General features: G+C 35.7%; 1 pseudogene; it reads left to right on the top strand.

The window, feature by feature from the left end:
- Positions 1–1357: 1357 nt before the first annotated feature.
- Positions 1358–1453, top strand: LOC116572548 (annotated as a pseudogene).
- Positions 1454–5618: the final 4165 nt, after the last annotated feature.

Genomic DNA, 5618 nt, shown 5'->3' with positions numbered 1-5618 from the left:
TCATGACACCACTATTTTCAAGAGCAGGAGAAATAGCTGACACTCCTAACACATAGAAACAGACACAAAGAGTTAGACAAAATGAAGAAAAGGAGGAATAGGTCCCAAATGAAAGAACAGGACAAAAATCACAGCAAGAGATCTAAAAATATCACAGTAAGAGACCTGCATGAAACGAAGGTAAGCAATATGCCTGATGGAGAATTTAAAGTAACAGTCATAAAGATACTCACAGAACTTGAGAAAAGAGTGGAGAACCTCAGTGAGACTCTTAACAAAGAGATAGGAAACATAAAAAAGAACCAACCAGAGATAAAGAACTCTATACCTGAAATTAAAAATACAGTAGACAGAATAAATAGACTAGAGGAAGCAAAAGAAAAAAAAATCAGCGACATAGAGGACAGAGTAATGGAAAGCAATCAAGCTGAATGGGAGATAAATAATTTTAAAATGAGCGTTAAGGAAACTCAGTGACACCATTGAGTATAATATTTGCATTGCAAGTATCCCAGGAGAAAAGAGGGAAAGGGGGCAGAAAAGTTATTTGAAGAAATAGTAGCTGACAACTTCCTGAATCTGTAGAAGGAAGCAGAAATCGAGATGCAAGAGGCCCAAAGAGCCACACCAAAATCAACCCAAGGAGGTCCAGATCATAGTAGTATGGTCCAGACACACAGTAATTTAAATGGCAAAAAACAGTGATAGAGAATTTTAAAAGCAGCAAGAGAAATCAGTTACATGCAAGGGAAACCCCAAAAGGATATCAGCTGATGTTTCAGCAGAAACTTTGCAGACCAGATGAAAATGGCATATGTTTAAAATCCTAAAAGAAAACAAAAACCCTGCAACCAAGAATATTATATCCAGCAAGGATCACATTCAGAATAGGAGATATAAAAGGCTACCCAAACAAAAGTTAAAGGAAATCATGACTGCTAAAACCATCCCTACAGGAAACATTAAAGGGGATGCTGAGTGGAAAGGAAAGACCGTAAGTAGGGGTAAGAAAAGTAAAAAGCAGAAAAGAAGTAAGACTAAGTATTTCTATAAAACTCAGTCAGGGGATTCACAAAAGGATGTTAAGTATGACACCAAACACCCAAAGCATGGAGGGGAGAGGAATGAAGAATGTGTTAAAATGTGAGCAACCATCAACTTAATATAGACTGCTATGTGCATAAGATGTTCTATACAAACCTAATCGCAACCACAAATCAAAAGCCAGTCATAGACTGATGAGAAAGGTGGGGGTGGAGAATGGGTTAAATAGATGAAGGGGATTAATTTAAATTCCAGTTAACTAAACTCCAGTTTTAACTGGAATTTAAATTAAAACTTAAAAATATAAAAAATAGTGCTCACTTTGGCAGCACATCTACTAATGACACAGAGGTTAGCATGACCCCTGCTCAAGGATGACATGCAAATTCATGTAGCATTTCATACTTCAAAAATAAAGATAAATAAAAGTATAATTTATTTAGATAACTTTCAAATATTAAAAAAACTAGTCATATATGTAAAGAATAAAGATAAAGGAATAAAAAAAAGATAAAGGAATCCAAGTAATCACTAAAGAAAGCCAGCAAACCAAGAGAGAAGAAAGCAAGAGAAGGAACAGAAAAGACCTATGAAACAATCATAAAACAAAAATGGCAATAGGTATGCTCCTATCAATAATTACTTTGAATGTAAACAGACTAAATGCTCCAATCAAAAGACATAAGGTAGCAGAATGGATAAAAAGCAAGACACATCTATATGCTATCTACAAGAGACTCATTTCAGACCTAAAGACACCTGTGGGTTGAAAGTGAAGGAATGGGAAAGAATTTATCATGCAAATGGAAATAAAAAGAAAGCCAGGGTAGCAATACTTATTTTGGGCAAAACAGCCTTTGAAACAGACAGTAACAAGAGACAAAGAAGGACATTCCATAACTATTAAGGGAAAAATCCAACAAGAAGATATAACAATTGTAAATATTTATGCTCCCAACATGGGAATACCCAAATACATAGAGCAGACATTAACAAAGGAAGAAATCAGTAATAATACAGTAATAATAGAGGACTTAAACACCCCACTTACATTAAGGGATAGATCATCCAAACAGAAAATAAACAAGGGAACAGTGACTTTGAGTAACACATTGGACCAGATGGATCTAACAGATATATTCAGAACCTTCCATCCAAAAACAGCAGAATATACATTCTTCTCAAGTGCACATGGAACATTTTCCAGAACAGATCACTGTTAGGCCACAAACAAGTATCTTCAACTTCATAAATCTTTTCTTCTCTAATATCTGGTAGTTACTTTAGGGTTTATATTGTACATCTTTAATTTACTATGATCTACCTTCAAGTGGTGTATCACTTCACTTAGTATTAGAAACTTATATTTCTCCCCTCTAGACTTTATCATCCACTTTATTCATTTGTTATCAACCCTACAATGCAATGTTATTACTTTTGTTAAGCCGTCAATTATTTTTAAAGGAACTTAAATAAGACAAAATATATATTTACCCATGTAGTTAGTTACCATTTCTGGTGCCTTTCATTTCTTTGTGTAGATTCAGATTTATTTCTGACATCATTTCCCTTTTGCTGGAAGGATAGCTTCTGACATTGTTTTGTAGTGCAGTTCTGATGAAGATGAATTCTTTCAGCTTTTGTATGTCTGAAAATATCTTTATTTTGCCTACATTTTTTAGGAGATATTTTCACTGGGTATAGAATTTAAAGTACAGTTTCTTCTTTCAGTATTTTAAGGATATTGCTCCCTATCTTCTTGCTTATGTTGTTTCCAGTGAGAATTCTTGTTCTTACCTTTGTCTCTCTCTACATAACTCCCCTGACCTCCTTCTCCAGCTGCCTTTAAGAGTTTCTCATCACCGTTTTTTAAAAATTATTTTGTGACTTGGTGTAGTTTTCTTCATGTTTCGTAGGCTTGCGATTCATTGAATTCCTTGGATTTTTGGAGTTACTGGTTTACAAAAAACTAGGGAAACTTTCAGCCATGAAATCAAATATTTTGGACCTCTCATTCTCTTCTCTCCTATGCAGGCTGCATTTATATGTATGTTAGGCTGATTGAAGTTATCCTGCAGTTCACAAAAGTTCCTTTCTTCCTCCTTCCTCCTCCCCCTTCCCCAACCCTCCCTCTCCTCCTTCTCCTTCTCCGTCTTCTCTGCCATTAATTCTATCCAGTGCATTTTCACTTCAGACATCATAGTTTTCATTTCTAGAAGTTTGATTTAGGTACTTTTTAAAAATATATATCTTACATTTCTATTTAAAAATTTGAACATAGAGAAGACAATTATGATAATTGTTTTAATAGCTTTGCTTATTCTAACATCTGTGACAGCTGTTGGTGGTTTGGTTTCAGTTTATTAATTTTTTTGTTGTGAATTGTATTTTCATGCTACATTGTCTGCTGACCTTTATTTTAATACCAGACGTTGAATTTTACCTTGTTGAGTGCTAGGTACTTTTGTTGTTGTTCTACTGCTGTACTCTTAATATTCTTAAGGTTTGCTCTAGCATGTAGTTAAATTTCTTAGAAAAAGTCTGATCCTTTCAAGTCTTATTTTTATGATTCTAGTGAGCCCAGAGTAGTGCTTAGTCTGGGGCTAATTATTTCCCATTACTGAGGCAAGGCTTTTCTGAGTATTCTGCTCAATGCTCTGTGAATTATGAGTTTTTCCAGTCTGGCTGGTGAGAATAGGCACTGTTCCCAGCTCGGTGGCACTGCCAGCCACTGTTCTCCAATCCTGTCAGATAGTTTTATTCCCTTAGTCTTAGGCAGTTCCTCTCCTCCTGGGCTGGTAAATACTTTTCTGCTAAATACTCAAGGATGACCCTTTCACATCTCTGGGGTTCTCTCTCTGTCCTAAGCACTAGCCACCTTGGCCTCCCTATGACTCTCAGCTGTGACTCCTCAACTCAGGGAGACTGCTAGTCTCTGCCTGGATTCCCTCTCCCTACACTGCAGCATGAAAACTCTTAAGGCAATAAGCTGGACAAAAGAGCTCATGTTATTTTGTTCTTGTCTCTCAGGTTAATGTTTATTATTGCCCAGTCTCCAATATCTTTAAACGTGTTGTTTCATATATTGTGTCTTGGTTTGTTTGTTTATTTGAGTCAGGAGTGTAAAATCCTATTCTTATACTCGTATTAATCCATCTTGAGTGGAAGCAAATGTCCTTTCCTTCATTTTTTAAATTTGAGATTTTAAGAAATTTCCATAAATAATATGTGGATTCGTCAGTTCTTTCTTTCTTTTCTTTTCTTTATTTTAAAAGTAGGCTCTATACCCAGCATGGACCCCAGTGCAGGGCTTGAACCCATGACCCTGAGATGAAGACCTGAGCTGATATCAAGAGTCAGACACTTAACCCACTGAACCACACAGGCACCCCTTGGATTCTTTCTTTGACAGTGTTCTTCCTTCTGTTTTCTATGTTCTCTCTGAAATTTGTCTTTGGATATTAAATTTTTCTGGACTAACCCCTAATTTCTATGTTTTTTCTTTAATTGAAGTGTAGCTGACATACAATATTATTTTAGTTTCAGGTATACAACATAGGGATTTGACAGTTGTATACATTACAAAATGCTTACCATGGTCAGTATAGTTACCATCTGTCACCATACAAAGTTATTGTAGTAGTAATTGACTTTATTCCCTATGCTGTATTTTTTATTCCCGTGACTTACATACTTTATGACTGGAAGTTTGTACCTCTTAATCCCCTTCACCTATTTTACCCACTCCCCACCCCTGCCAGTTTGTTCTTTGTTTGTGAATCTGTTTCTGTTTCTGTGTGTTTTGTTTTTTTAGATTCCACATATAAGAAAATCATGTTAATTGTCTTTCTCTATCTGATTTATTTCACTTATCATATAGGTTGCTTCTGTATCTTGGCTATTGTAAATAATGCCGCGACGAGCATAGGGGAGCATATATCTCTTTGAGTTGGTGTTTTTGTTTCCTTTGGGTAAATACCCATAAGTGAGAATGCCTGGCTGGCTCATTTGGTAGAGTATGTGACTCTTGATCCCGGAGTCTTGAGTTTGAGCCTCACGTTGGATGTAGAGATTACTCAAATAAATAAATAAATCTTTAAAAAAATACACGTAAGTGGAATTGCTTGATTATACTTCTGCTATTTTTTAAGGAACCTTCATACTGTTTTCCATAGTTGCTGTACCAATTTACATTTCCATCAGCAGTGCACAAGGGTGCTTTCCACATTATTGTCAACACTTGTTATTTCGTGTCTTTTTGAAACTTGCTATCATAACTGATGTACAATGATACCTCATTTTAGTCTTTATTTTTACAGTTGATATACAATGTTACATTAGCTTCAGATGTACAATACAGTGATTTGACAAGCTTGTGTTATGCTATACCTACCACCCGTGTAACTACCGTCTATCACCATACAGAACTATTACAATTCCATTGATTATGTTCTCTATACCTTTTCTCCCTGTGACTTATTCATTCTGTAACTGGAAGCCTATATCTCCCGTTCCCCTCACTCATTTTGCCTATCATCTACCCACTGGCAACCATCAGTTCTCTATATTTATGA

This window comes from Mustela erminea, chromosome 13 (assembly GCF_009829155.1).
Source record: "Mustela erminea isolate mMusErm1 chromosome 13, mMusErm1.Pri, whole genome shotgun sequence".
NCBI classification, from domain to species: Eukaryota; Metazoa; Chordata; class Mammalia; order Carnivora; family Mustelidae; genus Mustela; species Mustela erminea.
Note: the sequence above shows the minus strand (reverse complement) of the source record. Positions and strands in the feature narration are given on the sequence as shown.